The following is a 19,025-nucleotide window of genomic DNA, read 5'->3' on the forward strand; positions in this document are numbered from 1 at the left end:
AGTTTGACATGTTTAGTTGTCTTAAGAATGAATCGGTGTGCAAAATGATTGAACGGTTCGGTCATCTAAAGCTGGAGCTTGCACGACATGACATCACTTATCCAAATGAAGAACTTGTTGACAAGTTATTTGATTCATTACCTGATGATATGGATTGGAGGTATTATGCGTTGATGTTAAAGAACACTATTGCTCCAGCAAATCTGACTCCAGATGTGGTGATTGAAAGACTTGAGAGTCATGAGCTAGAGTTGAAAAAGGCGTATAAAGTCAATCACTCATCCTATCAGCAGAATCTGGATCTGTATTATCCAAAAAGCTTGATCCCGAAAGCTACCTCTCCGAAAACTGCATTTTCTGCTGAGAATGTTTCTTCAGCAAACAAAGAAAGTCAAAGCAGTTCAAGCAGCGGAAGCCACAGTGGTTATCACAGTGGATCTACGTCTTCTGCAAATCATTCTGATGCGAAGTTTTCTTGTAACATCGCGATAGATCTAAAGAACGCACAGAATTTTGATGAAGAGTCGGCCAAGCAACAAATGGTTTTTCTGGCATCTGTGCTAGAGTCCTATGAAGGTTTGGTGGCTGGAAAGATCGGGAATACAAATCTGACAAAAGAAGACTATGATCAGATAGACCCCGAGGAAATGGAGCTTATTGACATTCGTTGGGCAATGGCAAGTGCTGTTCGATGTGCTCAACGTTTCATGGAAATTACTGGGAGAAAAACGATTGGTGGTCCGTCCACAAAGTTGGGGTTCGACAAATCAAAGGTGACATGCTTCAAGTGTAAGCAGAAGGGTCACTTCAAACGGGAATGTAGAAATGCGTATGCTGATGAGTCAGAGAATCCATTTCGAGACGACTACTACAAAAAGGCAATCTACCATCAGAATAAATCTGAGCCACCTAGATTGAAGCAGTCTGATGATAACAGAGATAAATCAAGGGCTTTGGCAGTGATATATGATGACGAGGGGTATGATTGGAGTAAAGAAGTGTTACCGGAAGAAGATGCGGTTGGTTACGCATTCATGGCAAATGATGATGAACCAATTCCATGGAAAGAAGATAGAACAGAAGAGCAAAAATATTGTTATCGAAAGATGATTGCTGAAAACAGAATTTTGAGGATCTCTCGTGTTTATCTGGAAGCAAGACGAGCAAATAGATGGGATCCAGATAGGGAATGTTATCTTGATTGTTATGGAAACATTGCGATTGATGACAGCACACTTGATATGGAAGCTATAATCAAGGAGATTAAAGAAGATGATGAGTATTGGCAGCACAAGTGGTGGGGAACACCAACGTCAAAGATGATTGAAGAAGAAAAAGAGAAAGAGAGAAAGGAGAAAGAAGAGAAAGAGAGGAAAGAAAAAGAAGAGATTGAGAAAGTAAAGAAGGTTGATACTGGTTTGATCGATACTACACAGGAATTGACAGCTGAGAACCTGGGAAATATGGCTGACAAGGTGCTAGCTGCAAAAGCACTTGAGGTAGATCCTGTTTCTGTTACTGAGTCAAAGGATCAGGTCAGTCAAAATGTGTCAATGAATGTGTCAGGTAACAAAATAGATGGAAATGTTGATTGCAAAAATTGCACTAAACAATGAAATTTTTGTAGCACTGTCACGTATCTGAACAGTGAGAAAATTAAGAATCTGACAACGAAGGTTAGAAATGTTGAGGATCAGATTCTCGGTCGTGACAGAACAGTAAAAGCTTCAACTGAACGAATCAAAGAATTAACAACTCAAATTGAAAATGATAAAACTGAACGAGAGAAAATTAAATGTGAAAATGAAAAGTTAATTCTTGAGAATCGACAAATTTCTGAAAAGTTTGAAAAATTAAAAAGCATTGTCAAAGATAGTGATGATCGAAATGGTAAAACGTATAAAGAAAATGAACATCTGAGAGCTGTTTTGAGATTAAAAGAAGAATCAATTAACAAACAACTGGATGAAATTGCTAAACTAAAACTTAAAGTCCAAGAAATTGAAATTGAAAATGAAAGAATTCAGTTAAAATTAAACAGCTATAGCTCAGCTAGCTTTGTTTTGCAGCATATCGTTCCCAAACCTATAGGGAAAAACAAAGCTGGTGAGGATGTGTTTTCTGATGGAACGGGTGTAGGGTTTCACAAAGTTGCACCGCCAATTTTAGACAACTACACGAAAAAGCAGTCTAGTTTGGTGGAAATTGAGGAAGAAAGTGATGTTACACTTCCTGAGAACATTGATGTCACGTTCACGTCTTCCAATGAAGAGGGTGTCCAAAATGATGTGGTGAAAAGTGTGATAGACAAAGTGCTTAAGCCGGATTGTGACACTTCTGAGGAGGATGGGTGTTTTCTAGATAAATACATTCCGAAGCAAAAGTCCAAAAACAACTTACATGATGAATCTGATCTTGTCATGTACAAGATGTCGGGATCGGATAAGTTGTTTTCGGATTCTGAGTTTCCATTAGAGAATGTTAATTTGAACAAATTGACAAATGTTTTCAAACTGGTCGAAGTCGAGTTGTCAGCAGTGAACGATCTGAGTCGAAAGAAAGAGAGGGTTTACAACAAGAAAACTGTTTATCCACCACGTTTTTACAATAACAACAGAAACAAATGGTCGGATGGTTATCAGGGGGGTAAACCATATCAGAAAAGAAATGTTTCAAACAAGAGGTTTGTAGAAAAGAAAGAGTTTGTGAACAGTTCAAGTTCACTTGCTGAAGAAGAAAAGGAAATTTTTACAAAATCAAACAAAGAATTTTTTGAGAAGAGAGCTTCACAGGCTCAGTCTGAAGGCACGAGTAGGGTAGCTGATACTCGTACTTGTTTTAGATGTGAACAGGTTGGTCATATTGCACGAAAGTGTACATATGTGAAGCCTTAGACTGAAGCTGTGAAGGTTCAACAAAAGAAAGTTGATGTGAAGGGTAAAACACCGATGTATGTTGAGAAGAAAGTTGTTGGGAAGAAAAATGTTCAAATTGACAACTTGACAGTAAAAACTGAACCCGTAAAGAAGTTGGTAAATCAAAATGATAAATTTTATAAGAGGGTTGCAGTAGCTCAACAGGTGCGGAAACCTAAAATTGAACCTAAAGTTGAGAAGAAAGTTTCAACTTCTGAGGTGAAAAATGCTGAAGAATCAATTACGGTTGATTATGATGCACAATTTCCACCTCTTAAGTCTAAGAATTTCAAAATTCAAATTGCCAAAGTCATGGTTACACCTAAGGCTGATGAGGCCTGGGTGGACACCATGTTTGACTAAACAGTTTGAATTGCCGGAGCTTCCTGGATCGCGAAGCATGAATCGGCATCTTTCTTGAAGTTGTTTAAATGATGATTTGTTATGTGCAGGATCTTCCAAAACTTGTATCCAGGTGGATAATGGATAGTGGAGCGTCAAGGCATATGACAGGGAAGACCGCATTGCTGTATGATGTGAATAACATTAATGGTGGTTATGTGGGTTTTGCGGGTAATCAAGGAGGAAGGATCATAGGTGAAGGAACGCTGTCAAATGGCGTTATAACGTTTGAGAGAGTTAACTACATCGCTGAGCTGGAGAACAACCTGCTGAGTATCTCCCAGATCTGTGACAGGATGTATACTACTCATTTCACCGACAATGAATGTTTGATCTTGAAAACGGGATTTGTGATACCTGAAGAGTGGATCATCATGAGGGCACCAAGAGTCAACGATCTGTACGTGTTGGACATGAGCGTTGCTACTACAACCACGGGTCAGGCTCATTGTTTTGTGTCCAGAGCAACGGAGAAAGGGTCAAGGTTATGGCACCGAAAGATGGGGCATATTCACCTAATGAAAATGAATCACTTAGTGCATAATGACTTGGTCACTGGAGTGAATATTAAAGGTTTTCATCTGGAAGGGGAGTGCATAAGCTGTGTCAAAGGCAAACAGAAGAAAAAGTCACACCCTACAAAACAAGTCAATTCAGTTTCAAGACCTTTGGAAAGACTTCATATGGATTTATTTGGTCCAGTGAACGTCAAAAGTATAACAGGAGATTCCTATTGTCTGGTCGTGACTGATGACTACTCCAGATTTTCGTGGGTCATGTTTTTGAAAACAAAAGACGAAACCTTTGATAGTTTGATGGTATTGTTTAAGAAAATTGAGAATCTGTACCAGAGACCGATTTGTAGAATTCGAAGTGACAATGGTACAGAGTTCAAAAACAGTAAGATGGAGGAATACTGTGATGAAAGAGGTATACTGCATGAGTTTAGTGCTCCGTACACTCCTCAGCAAAATGGAGTTGCAGAACACAAGAACCGGATGCTAATCGAGACAGCCAGAACGATGCTTGCAGATTCCAAGTTACCAATTAATTTCTGGGCTGAAGTTGTTTCTGCTGCATGCTATACTCTCAATAGAGTTCTTACTGTGAAGAAGTTCAACAAGACGTGTTTTGAGCTAATCAATAAACGCAAGCCGAATTTGAAGTATCTAGAACCATTTGGGTCACCCTGTACGGTAATAGAGCCGAATTGCAAGTTTGGTTCAAAGAACTTTGAAGGAATATTTGTTGGATATTCAGGTCCTACACGGCGTGTCTTTGTTCCAAGTGAAAAGCGTATTATTGAAGCAGCGAATGTTGAATGTCAGGGTTATACTCTGCCGCCTCAGAATCCTGGTGATTCATGGCGTTATCATTATGACAAACTTTGGGAATCGTTTGACATGAGAGAAGAATCAGAGGAAGAGGAAGATTTCTTTGATGAGCTGGATATTTTACGAGAGTATGAATCGTCGCTCAGGTTTCCAGCAGAGTATTCTAGAAGACCTCGGGAGACTTCAAATGATGATGAAGCAGGTCCTAGTAATGCTGGTGAACATGATGATGAAGTTGCTCATGGTAATCAGTCGGAGGTGAATGATGATCAAGAAGCTGAAAATAGGCCAGTTTTTGACCATGGTGATTCAGATCTTGAGGGGGAGCAGATCCAGTTGTCAAGTCAAACAAACCAAGTTGGTGAACAAGATGCAGAGCAGAATGTTACTAATCTGGAGGGAAATGTAGAAGTTCCAAGCGAAGTGATGCCGCGAACTCTTTCTTATCATCCAGAGGAGTTGATAATAGGAGAATTGCAATCGGGCGTTCGCACGAGACGTCAAATTGACCAGGGCTTAACATGTTTTTATTCTACAGTAGCACCTTTACAAACTGAATTTTCATTAAGTTGTTTTATCTCGCAGGTCGAACCGAGAACTTACAAAGAGGCGCTTACTGAAGACTCTTGGGTCATAGCGATGCAAGAAGAATTAAGTCAGTTTGAGAAGTTAGGTGTGTGGAAGTTGGTTGATTTACCGGATGGTCAAAGAAAAATCAATACAAAATGGGTTTTCAAATGTAAGAGGGACGATAGAGGAGTGGTTGTAAGAAACAAAGCTCGACTCGTTGTTCAGGGCTTTAGTCAACAGGAGGGGATTGATTTTACCGAAGTCTATGCTCCTGTCGCACGACTAGAGGCTATCAGAATTTTCCTAGCATTTGCGTCTTGGAAGAATTTCAAAGTATTTCAGTTAGATGTTAAATCAGCGTTTCTTTATGGGAAGGTCAAAGAGGAGGTTTATGTTGGTCAGCCGCCGGGCTTTACTGACCCAATCCACAAAAACAAAGTTTATCTGCTGGACAAAGCATTGTATGGTCTACATCAGGCGCCGAGAGCCTGGTACGAGACTTTGTCTCAACACCTACTCGCTAACCAGTTCATACGTGGAAAAGTGGATGCCACTCTCTTCACTAAAGTCGTTGATGGTCATCTTCTGATAGTACAAATTTATGTAGACGATATAATTTTTGGGTCAACAAATGAGAAATTATGCAAAGATTTCGAACAGGTGATGAAGCAGAAATTTGAAATGTCTTCAATGGGGGAGATGAAATTCTTTCTGGGATTACAAGTTGAACAACTTCCTGGGGGAATTTTCATTCATCAAACGAAGTACGTGCATGATATTCTGGAGAAATTTGGAATGTCAAGTTCTACTCCAGCTGCTACCCCACTTGCGACTAATCATGGGATTCACCCAGATCTCACCGGAGACAGGGTTGATGAGACACTTTATCGATCCATGATAGGTTCTTTGATGTACCTAACTGCTTCACGTCCTGACATCATGTACCCAACGTGCCTCGCAGCAAGATTTCAGTCTAACCCGAGAGAATCGCACATGATTATTGTGAAGAGGATATTACGTTACTTGAAAGGCACACCCACATTGGGGTTGTGGTATCCTCGTAAAGGCGATTTTACACTCGAAGGGTTTTCCGATTCGGATTTCGGATGCTGCAAAATCAACGCAAAATCAACAACTGCAGGATGCCAGTTCTTTGGTCCGAGATTGGTTACTTGGCAGTGTAAGAAACAAACATCTGTGGCGCTATCTACATGTGAAGCGGAGTATGTTTCTGCTAGCAGTTGCTGCTCTCAGATCCTGTGGATACAGCAACAGATGCGCGACTACGGTTTGCAGTTTCTTAACACACCTCTGTTTGTTGATAATGAGGCCGCAATTAATATTACTAAAAATCCAGTACATCACGCTAAAACTAAACATATTGAGATTCGTCATCACTTTATTCGCGATTGCTTCGAGAAAAAGTTGATACGAATTGAGAAAATCCACACTGACGAACAAAAAGCTGATTTGCATACCAAAGCTTTTGATAAAAATCGGTTTCACTATTTGTTAAAACTTAATGGTATGAAATTGCTTTCGGTGTCGGATGGGGTTGTGAGCGTTGATGAGAGTACTGTTGCGGATGAAGATGAGAAACAATCTGCGATGGTTTGTCGATTTTTTACGTGTTTTGGTATTTAGGGGGAGATAGATAGTTGTACATAGTTTATTTTGAGAAAAATACAAAAACAGTAAAAAATGCAAAAATCCAAAAACATGATAAAATTGAAAAAGAGCTTGTGTATATAGGGAAAATGATAGTACATCAGCTAGACAATTACAGTATGCTAAAGATTTGGAAAGACAAAATGAGTTAAACAGTCTCACTAACGATGTGTTGATAGGTTTTCGTACATTTAGTAGATTTATTCGGGATATAAACCTAAAATTTCAAACTGGTGAAATTCGTGGGGAACACCACTTGGATATATAGGTAACCCCTGAAATCTCGTTTGAAAGGTCTCGTATTCTGATATACTAGGTGGTTATACTCTATGATGTATGGGGTATTATTCCGGGACTTCTGCTGAACGGTGGTTCTGACCTAGTCCTTGGCTAATACTTTATCCAAGATGCTTGAAATATAGCATGAAGCCCTCAGCTGGTTAGACAATAAAATTGATAATCAGTTGTTGTAGCTGAAAAGATCCTCTAAAGGGGACACACTGCAAAGTCGAAACTGATATCTCTCTGCTGAACGGAAGTTCTGACCTGAGATCACTCAGTTCTCGCATTTAACCTCTAATTTATGTACAGACATCATTGTAGTATTCTTGCCTGTAAGACTGAATATTGAGATTCTGGATACGGGAGTATATTCAAGAGGTGGGACACATGAATTGATCTATGTTATTAAAACACTTAAACAATATCCTGAATAAATTGAAGTTTGTATGAGAATTTAAGATGGATCAGTATATCGACAATCGAGGTGAATTGTTTAAGTCTGAATATGTAATGTAGCTTAACGGTACTTGTAATCTGTCTGAAAAGCTGATATGATTCCCTGACACGCTCACCAAAAATAATTTTTGTAAATAGTTTATTTTCCGCAATTTAAGTTTTCTGTTATTTCATTTTTTAGTTTAGATCATCTTAAAATCCAAAAAGATTTTATTTCTGCTTTATTTTAGACAAACCAGAGTAGAAAGTTGATTGTCGGATTCTAGCAAGATGAAGCAGATGCAGGAGATTCTGAGCTGAAGAATGAGGAGAGCTTACATTGATGGAAGTTTGTTTGTTTTCAAAGTCACAAACAAGTTCATTAAGTTGATACTTGTTATTTTCAGAAAGAAAATTGGAAAATTGTTTTACTAAATCAGTTTGTTTCGTCAAAAGATCAACCAGGGTCATTAAATTGAACTTGGTAGATTAATCAAGTATTCAGGGTCATTAAATTGAACTTGAAAACTTGAGTGGAGTTCTAAAAGCTGATTGAATTAGTGTTCATTGTTTGAAAAGATAGATTGTAATGTTATTGGTTTGAGTAACAGGTTTGGACGATATTTCCCAACGGAGGCAAACTGCAAAAGCTTGAACCAGATATCTCAAGATTCCAGCAAACTGAGAGGGGGAGTCTGTGAAAGGGGGAGTCTGGATCAACTGCTATTGGGAAGCTGAAGTTAGAGCAAGGTGTTAATGCTGAAACCTGTAAAGAATGCGTGTGAAGATAGACAGAGTTGGTGAAAAGACAAAGACTAAAGACTACGGATCTGAAGATGCTAAAAGACTACGTCAACATCCAAGGGGGAGTCTGTTGATGCACGGAATGTCTGTTGACTGCGTCTACAAAAAGTCTGAAGTCAATATTGGTCAATAGGGGGTCAAAGTGTAAATATTAGGTTAGACAAGGTTAGGATCGCTTATATGGTAGTGTATTGTCTTGGACCGCTTTTATGTCATCACCCTGGATCGCTTTTAGGACAAGTGATCTGGATCGCTCATTTGGCCTGTCTTATGAGCGACCCAAGATTAGTATATATAGGGTGGAGCGGTTCATAAGTGGTAACAGTGTATGTGTGTGCTACGGTGCTGAAACTCTGCCAAAATTTCATCAGAAAGCAATAGAAAGATAAGGAATTGAAAGGATAAGCTGTTGTAACTTCATATATGTTGATTCCGCCTTCATACATGAAGATGAACTACTTCGACTGACTTTTAGGGTCATAGAACGGTCCAACACAAGTTGAGGAAGAAAGAATTTGAAGTGGGTCAAAAGGTGTGGCTCTACAATTCAAAGCTCAAATTCTTTCCCGGAAAGCTCCGAAGCAAATGGATGGGACCCTATATTGTCACCCGGGTCGGACAACTGGGTGATGTTACTATCGAGGACCCGAAGGACGGGGTACGGCAAACGGTAAATGGTCATCGGCTAAAACCGTTTCTCGAGGGTAACGAGAAAGTGGATGCAAACAAGGAATCGGTAAGCTTCGTGGTAAGTTTCCCGATTTACGAGGTCGAATGAAAAGGACCGGTAACACTTTGTGTAAAGTTATGTATATTTGTTTAATTGCTTGGGTGTTTCGAGGATTATCGTTTTCAATTCCTACTAATCCTTCTTGATTGTATGAAGTCCAGACATTACGAACGGGTCATGAAGATACAAGGTATGTTTTTAGACTTGTTTATGTGTATTGAGGACAATACACGATTTTTTTGGGGGGTGGTAGGGCTGTTAACGACGTCCATGCCATGTTTAAGTTTTGTTTGCAACTTATAAAAAATCACCAAAAGATTTTTAATAATTTTTAGGATTTTTTAGTGTATATACTCCCTTTAGAAAAAGTGCACAAATTCCCTCATTCAAAAAAAAAAATTAATTAAAGTTACAGCCTACCCGTCGGCGACGGGGTGATGACCGTCGGCGACGGGCTCTCTAAAGCCCCGTCGAGTAAAAAACCCCGTAACCAGACGCTTAGGGCGTCGGCCACAGGACAGATTTTCACTACCCGTCGGCGACGGGGTAGTGGCCGTCGGCGACGGGTCCTTGTTCAGCGAGGCAGGACTGTTTTTTTTATTGCGTGAAAACCGAATCAAAGCCCCCTTTACCGACCCGAACTTCACCCGAACTCAAAATTTGGCCACATACCTGAGCCATACTCATCTTAATATTCCTAACCCTCTGAATTCCTTACAACCACACGTTCCTTTTCCTCTCACCCACTTCATCTTCTTCATCTTTTCTCCAAGAACCCTAAAAACCTTCAAGACTCCATAACTCTCTCAATACTTCACCAAATCGACTAATTTTTGAGTCCATCTTGAGTAATTTTTCAAGAGGAACAGAACTCCCAACACGGTTTTCATCAATTCTTGCTATTGTGCGAGATTTCTGGGCGTGCTACTTAGGGTTTTTGAAAGGGTGTTCATCAAGTTGCTTATTTGCCATCTTTTCTTAGTTCTTCTTGTTTAACAACTACAAAGGTATGGATTCTTATTAAATTTATGCTTGATTATCATATGTTAGTGTTTTTCTTCCGAAATGTTAAACTTTTTGGTTTAAGAGTAGGTTGTTTAGACAATGTATGTTGTGCTAGCATGATTTTGAGTAAGATTAGTTGTTTTGAATGGAATTTGAGTATGTCGTAACCATAGTGAAGTGACTACACTGTTATGAACATGATTGAACATGAAGGTGATGTTGACTTTTGTTGAAATTATAAGAGATTGTAAGATTAACAAGAAAATTAATAAGTTTATGATAAAGTGAGCGACTTTGGAAGTTTAAAGAAGCGATTTTACATTCACTTGTTAATTTAAATGTCAACATCATACCTCATGTTCAAAGTTTGGGAGTTAATGAAGGTTGAATTTATATTGATGTTTGCTTGTTTGTGATTGTAGTTATGGCGGGAAGCAAGAGACAAAAGACTACAGGCCAAGCTTCATCATCCGGGGTTGGTTCTTCTTCCGGTTTAATACCGAAGAAATGGGAGCAACTAAGCTCCGTAGAGGAGAATGATGCAAGATTATTTAGACAAGATTGGGAATGGGCGAAGTTCAGGGATAGCCAAAGTGCTAAAATTTGGGATGACGAGAAGAACAAACCGTTGTCCCATTATCAAGACAGGAAGTTAGAGGCTAAGTTGTGGAAGTGGAAGATGGTGAACGGTGTGAATACCTCAGTGCCAACAAGGGTAATATGTGAAAGGGTGGTGAACGTGGAAGAATTTTGTAACATCGGGATTGTGCAAATGTTTGAGCGTTTAGGATGGGAAAGCGTTCTTGATTGGTGCGAAGATAATACTTCCAGGATTTACTTGTCGGAAGTATGTGAATGGTTGTCTACCTTGAAGTTGGTGAACAAGAATGAATCTCCTTCACAGTGGAAGTTGGTGGGGAAGACTACTCGAGGGAGCATGACAATGTCTTTCGAGACCATGAATCGTATTGCTCGTTTCGACTCTTTGGGAGTACAAGCGTATGATTATCCTTCCATCGAGCAGTTTTTGGATAATCATTTGAACAACAACAATTTCGAGCAATTGTTAGATATTATCTTACCATTTCACAAAGGGGGAGAGATGAAAAAAAAGCAAATGTCGCTTGAGGGAAAGATTCTTCAAGGGATTTCGGTGGAGAACATCTTGGCGAGGTTTGGTGATCGTGGAGGTATTAGAGTGAGCGATTGTAGGGTGGTGCACGCCTTGCTTTATGGAACCCCAACGTTGTCATGGCGCCATATAGTGATGATGAACACATGGGCCACCAGGGAGTCGTCCCAGAGGCGTTTTATTCCGTATGCACGCCTCATTAGCGCCATGATTGTGCAACAAAATTGTTTACCCCTGGAATCACTATGGGTGTCTAAGCCGGTGGAGGAGTTTAATTTGGGGTACATGCGGAAGAATTGGAAGATCGAAGTCAAGTTCTCGGGAAACAAGTACGTTGTGACCGATGATTTGGGGAACAAGTATGAGATCCGTACTGCTGGAGCACCACCCGTAGCGGAAGAAGATGAGGAAATGGGGGAAGAAGAAGAGGAAGTTGAACCCTCCGGTACACAAAGACCGAGGCAACGATACATGCGGCCACATAGGGAAATTAACGCAGACGTGGCGGGTTTTGTGACTATGAGACGGGTGCCTTCCTACAAGAATTTTGATCGGGGGCAGCAGGAGATATATGACAATGTCTTCGCTTGTATAGGTGAAGGAAGGGAGTACAGTCGAAGAAGGGAAACTTGGGAGGGGTCGCATGGATCCGCAATGCAAGAATATTGGGCAGCTCAAGAAGCCCAGAGAGAAAGAATGAACAAGTTTATGGAAGAACAAGAACTGTTCCAAGCAATGCAAAGATCACACATGGAACAGTTGGCAAAGATGCAGGAGGATGAGGCAGCCCGAAGACGGGCATGGGAAGAAGCAGAAGCAGCACGTCAACAAGAAGAAACAGAATTGAACCGACGCCGTTGGAGTGCTTTGTACGTCTCTCAACAAATGGCGATTAATAACACCAAAGTGCTGCATGATTAGGAGCGGCACCAAAGAGATTACCAAGCCGGCCTCCCATACGCCGAGCACTCGGGGTGGACAAATTACCCCGATCTTCCCTACCCGCAAGGCCCATCCGACCCGACTCCACATTGGCCCGAAGCGGTAGGGTCTAGCTTCATTCCGATCCCGTACCAACCGCCACCTCAAGGGGAGCAAAGTCCCCTAGATAACTATAGGGAGATGTTCGAGGCCCTCACTGGTTATCCATACCAACCCAACCCGCCAATGGATCCAAACGAGCGATATCAGCGGTAGAGGTATGGTATGTTTTATGTTGTTGTTGTTGTATATTTTGTTTCATTATTTCTTTTTGTTTTTTTTTTTTATTTAATTTATGTCTAGTTAAATGAACTTTGTGGGTGTGTTCCCTATATAACCCTCACGAGACCTCTCGTCCTCCCAAGCTATTGGGGGGTTTAAAAGGGCTTGTTGCATGAGCTAAATGCAACCGTGATTCCTACGAAAGTGAGTTAGGTTTGTTGTTGTTGTAAAATTTTTTCCACAAAAATCAAAGTAAAATAATGCATGACTTGGTAATATGTTCATAAAAAGGGTAGAACTATGTACTAACAAATTTTGATGGTTGTGAGAAGCATGCTTCTACACAAGGATTAGAATTTGTAGGTACAACATGTTTGCGGGACAACCATTTTTATGAAGAGATGAAGGATATGAGCATCAAGCGATAAAAATCAGGTGCATGTGTTTCTTTTTACTTTGATTGATAGTTTAGAATAAGTGGATTGTAAGGTGTATTTTAATTTCCGGGGTGAAAAGTTGGGAAGGTTAGTCGTGTCACATCCCTTGTGCATTGCTAAAACTCTAGTTCTTACACATTGAGGACAATATGTACTTCAAGTGTGGGGATGCTGGAGTAGTAGAAATTTTTCGATTTTGACCCGTTCATTTAAACACTACACAATGAGGACAATGTTTACCTCAAGTGTGGGGATGGGGGAAAATTTCAAAAAAAAATTTCAAAAATGTCTTGTTTTCAAAGCGATCTTAAAAGCACAAGTGACCAAGTCAACGAGGGATGTCACAACCCATTTGGTCTTTTGTCATGGTCAAGTTCAAATTATTAAGCATAGCGGGTATTTATTGGGTGGTTATTTGGGAATAATTCGCCTAAGGAACTAGCAATTTATGCATATCACATATCATACCCTTATACGTGAGGTTTGAGCCACTTATATATCATAGATTTACATTTACATGTTTCTTTGTTTGAGTGGACCATTAGTCGCGTATTGTAGAACTTGCAACTTTTGATACGTTTGAGACTATAGACCAAATACAAGCACGAGAATGATTAAGGCATTAGGTAAACTTTTTTTCTCTTAAAACCATTTTTCTATCCTTACCCGAACAAATTCCTTAGTCGCCCATTTTTGAGCCTAAACCTTTCGTTTGACCACCCTATAGCCCATAAACCTTAAACCTTTTCTTTTTAAACCCGTGTGATGAAAATTCGATTATAGGAATCGCATTTGTATAGTTATTCTTGATTGTTTGCATTGTTAAAAAAAAAAAGAGAAAAACAAAAAAATGTGTGAAAAAGAATTGAAAATTGTTGAAGAAAAACACAAAAAGAAGCGTTAGTAGTTGTCGAATAAAAGAGTGAAAGATTATTGCCCATAGTTGATGTTTATAGTTTACTTTTGTTTAGGATAGTCTTTTGTAATAAAAAGTCGAATTTTCATCACTTTAGCCACTTTAAAAACATCCTATTTCCTACCCTTCGCCTAGCCCCATTACAACCCTTCAAAGACCTTTTGACTTGTGCTTAGTATTTGTGTTCGATAGTGGAGAATGATTGAGTTGCAAGCCTATGCGGGTACGTGTTCTAATTGGTTTTGAGCGATTAATTGTTGAAGTGCTAATACATTATACACGTTAGCCAGTTTTAAGCCGAGTGGAGAGCACATTGTGAGGGATATGCATGAGTTATTAGTTTTACGGGCGAGTTAATCTTGGATAACCATTAGTATATGTGATTATTCACTTAACCGGTAAATATGTGAAATTTGTAAAGAGTTTGAACTTTTGTATGACAATAGACCTTAACCTCTGTCTCGGGAATGGGATGTGTATTCGTTGTTCGACCCACGCGAAAGTGAAAAACAGATTTGCTTGAGGGCAAGCAAAAGACAAGTGTGGGGATGTGATGCGTGGTTGAAAACCGGTGTTCGTTGATGCTTAAGTTGTTGATTTTATTCGACTTTTAATCTCGAATAGCCTACTTTTAATTAGATTTGTGTTTTGCAGGTTTAATGAAGTTTAAGGAGCTTTTCGGGAGCTTTACGGATCACCGGATCGAAAACCGGAGCACCGGGATGCAATACGGATCACACGGGAGCGTTGGAAGCGAAAAACAAAAGATCGCTAACGAGAACCCGTCGCCGACGGCCTGGGCCCCGTCGGCGACGCCCTCCAGATTAGCCCGTCAGTAGCATGTTCGCGTAACCAGTCAATTAGGCCGTCGGCCAAAGAATGTTTTTTGGGGACCCGTCGGCGACGGGGTCAGGCCCGTCGGCGACGGGTAGTGGTTTTTCAAAACGTGAATTTTGAGGATTTGGGGGTCAAGCTCGAAAATGATTGGCTCTCTTGCATTGAATACGGGGGTTACACAGGGAATTGAGTTTGAAACATCATCTTGGAGCCTAAACTCACAATCAATCATCTCCAATTCCATCTTTCATCACTACATCCTACCCGAATCAAGAATCATCATCATCAATTCAACACATTCTTGATTCCTAACCCTAGTTTATCTAATCATTCACCATTCCACCATCACCATCCATCACCAACCTTCATCATTCACCAATCATCCAATCAAGTTTCAAGATGACTTCATCCGCATTCCAACCATCCAGTGATCAAGTTGCATCAACCATGAGCGGCTAATCATCTCGGTTTCACCCCGGTGTAGGTAGTTGTTACTTTTAGGGTTTCGAATTGTTCTTGTTTTAACTTAGTGACAATTTGTATTTGGTTTTTGAAACTCTTGATAATAGTGTTACATTTGTTGCGAATTCGTGAATTGTCGAGCGATGTTAAAAGTTATGACTTCACGAAACGGTGATATGTAATTGTGCATTATCATTGTTAGGATTTACTTGTGTTGATTACAAAGTGTCTTTTTGTCCGTTCTTCGGGGCGTTGATAGTTAGTAGCACCTAAGTCACGGTACACTAAATCCGTTAATCAAATGCATTTGAGTTGGAATTAAAACTTGTAGAAATCCTAGGTTAGCAATTACCGAAACCGGGTGTGATTCCTTTTTATTATTATTGTTCTAGTATCCAAAATTCTTGCAATCATTAAGTAGTAGTTGTTAATCAAATAATTCAATTTTAGTAATCCAAATTCACATCTTTCTATTAAACAAAAATACAAAAAAATACCTGGCAAGCTTCATAATTGTGACAAGTCTTTATAATTCAGTCAAATCCATACACAAACCACATACTCTTCGTGGATCGACCCCTTACTACCACTAACACATTGTTAAGGGTAATTTGGGCTTATAGATATTATCTTTGACCGGAGCGCGACACTCCGATCAACCACAACCGAGAAGGAATTACTAGCGGTGGTGTATGCTTTGGATAAGTTTCGCTCGTATATTTGGGGGAGCAAAGTGGTGGTTTATTCGGATCATAGCGCGGTCCGGTACTTGATGGAGAAAAAGGACGCGAAGCCTCGTTTGATTCGGTGGGTATTATTGTTACAAGAATTCGATCTAGAAATCCGAGACAAAAAGGGAAGTGAGAATGTAGTAGCGGATCACTTGTCTCGGATTCCGGTGGAAGGGACCGATGATGTGAGTGAAATTAATGAAAGTTTTCCCGATGAGCAACTTTTAGCCGTTTCCACTTTCGTTGCACCGTGGTATGCTCATTATGTCAATTATTTAGCCACGGGTGCCATCCCAAGTCATTGGACCAAAAAGCGTCGACAACAGTTCATGGTCCAAGTAAGCAATACATTTGGGATGAACCGGATCTCTTCAAGATTGGACCGGATCAAGTTATACGAAGGTGCGTGCCCAAAACAGAAGTGTTGGAAATTTTGACCCATGCCCATTCGTCCGCATGTGGGGGTCATTTTAGTGGGCATAAAACAGGCTATCGGGTTCTTTCCTGTGGGTTTTATTGGCCCACCATTTTCAAGGATGCAATTAAATTCGCCAGAAATTGTATAAATTGCCAAAAAAATGGGTAGTATATCGAAGAGGGATGAGATGCCGTTACAACCGATCTTGGTTGTTGAGATATTTGATGTATGGGGTATAGATTTTATGGGTCCCTTCCCGAATTCGAATGGCTTCTTATACATTTTGGTAGCGGTGGATTATGTCTCGAAGTAGATTGAGGCTATTGCAACACGAACGAACGACCATTCGGTTGTTTGTAAATTTGTTCAATCCAACATCTTTTCTCGCTTTGGAATCCCGCGGGTTATTATAAGTGATGGTGGTTCGCATTTCAAGAACTTCAATTTCGGGAAATTATTGAAAAGGTATAGCGTGAACCACCGAGTTGCCACACCTTACCATCCGCAAACAAGTGGACAAGTCGAAGTGTCCAACCGTCAAATCAAAGAGATTCTCATGAAGACGGTAAGAACGGATAGAAAGGATTGGTTGAGCAAGTTAGACGATGCATTGTGGGCATACCGAACGGCCTACAAAACTCCTATTGGCACAACACCTTACCGGATGGTGTATGGTAAGGGTTGTCACTTGCCAATGGAGTTGGCGCATCGGGCACATTGGGCGATCAAGACGGTCAACGCGGATTATGATGAGGCGGGTAAGTTGAGAAAGTTGCAATTGAGCGAGATAGAAGAGATTCGAGATGAGGCGTACGAATGTGCATCGGCCTATAAAGATAAACTCAAGAAAGTGCATGATGCGAAATTGAGAAAGAAAACATTCGAAGTGGGGCAAAAAGTTTGGTTGTACAACTCAAGATTGAAGATGTTCGCGGGCAAGCTTAAAAGCAAATGGATGGGTCCGTATGTCATTCGGAGAGTTGGGAGATTTGGTGATGTAGACATCCAAGACGAGCAAACATTGAAACAACAAACGGTGAACGGTCACCGCTTGAAGCCATACTTGGAGGGGAATGACATCAACAACTTAGAGCTTGACAAAGCGGGCTACATCTTGCGCCTGGTCGATGAGGAACAACCATGAGAGGCCCAGGTTTGGTAGTGTACATAGTAGTATTTTATTTTGTTTGTTTTGTATAATTTGCACAATTGTCGTATTTCTTCGAAATCCGTGTTTGAAACAAGTGTGGGGACGTTCGGGTCACGAATTACTCTAACATTGTGTTGAGGACAACACGGGATTTTTGAGGGGGTAGGGTAATTTTTACAAGTTTTTGAAAAAATTAAAAAAAAAACATAAAAAAATCGAAAAAATTAAAAAATATAAAAATTTTCACTTAGAAACACAATTTTTGGAAAAAGGAGACATGCCCAGGTTGTACCGTAAATTACGGTATTACCGTAATTTACGGTGGATGTTGAAAGTTTTGGGGTTTTACGGTATTTCACTACTGATTTACGGCGGAGAAATGAAGTTCAGGTCTCACCGTAAATTACGGTGAGACCGTAATTTACGGTACGGTAAAAATTTACATCGGTCGTTTGGGTTCCGCAGTTACATAAAAATATATATATATATATATATATATATATATATATATATATATATATATATATATATATATATATATATATATATATATATATATATATATATATATATATAGATATATAATAAAACCCTACAACATCTGGTCACGTGACATTATCCACATCCACACAACTTTTCTCTATCACCATTCAACTATCACTATCATCTCTCTCAAGACCCACAAGAACTTCTTCTTCCCCAACCTTCAATCCTCCATAACTCCTTCAAATCTTGTCCAAACCAAGTGAAATCGGAGTCTATCTTGGCTAGTTTTTCACCTAGTTTCTGATTTTGACAAGAGATTTACAAGAAAACGTTGTTTTTGGGTCCGAATCCTAAACCCTAGTTCGAAATTTTTTGGGGGTTTTTGGAGTGTTTCTTTCACAAGCACTTGTGCATCTTCAAAACAAGGTATGGAAGTTTAATTTGTGTATTTTGATGGTGCATTGTGAAGATTGAGGTTATTGTGATGTTTGTTCATACCCACTTGCTTGTTCATAGTGTTACTTCCTAATTCTTCTTGAACATGAGTATGGTTGTAGATGTAGGATGTTTAGTAAAGTAGTGAACTTTTGGGGATTTCTACATTGTAGAGACACCATGCCCAAATTTTTGAAAAACTCATACATTGTAGTTCACTAGCATCTACAACCATAGTAACAAGCAAGTGTGGGGATGTTTAGGAGGAGGGAGCCTAATTGTTTGTTTGCTTTTGTTGATTGTCTAATGTGTGTAGGAAATGGCTAAGACGAAAGAACAAGCGGGATCGAGTTCATCATCATCAAAAGGGAAAGGCAAACAAAAGGAACAACAACCGCGAAAAAGGCAATATATGGGTCGTATAAGTGAAAGCGAGAGTGGGAGTGAAGAAGAAATGAAGTTGGATCCAAGTGAAAAGCCGGTGTGGAATTCGGGTCCATTAGATGATCAAGCAGAGGAGTGGCAACCGACACTCTACCATGACTGCATGAATAAGTTGAAGAACAAGGCAGCGGCCTTCATTTGTGAACGAGAGGTTCGGGAAGTGGAGTTCCAACAGTTTGGGGTGTTTGATAAGTTTCGGGCGCTAGGATGGGAATCAGCGCTCAAATGT

Source organism: Helianthus annuus, chromosome 10 (genome assembly GCF_002127325.2).
Source record: "Helianthus annuus cultivar XRQ/B chromosome 10, HanXRQr2.0-SUNRISE, whole genome shotgun sequence".
NCBI lineage: Eukaryota > Viridiplantae > Streptophyta > Magnoliopsida > Asterales > Asteraceae > Helianthus > Helianthus annuus.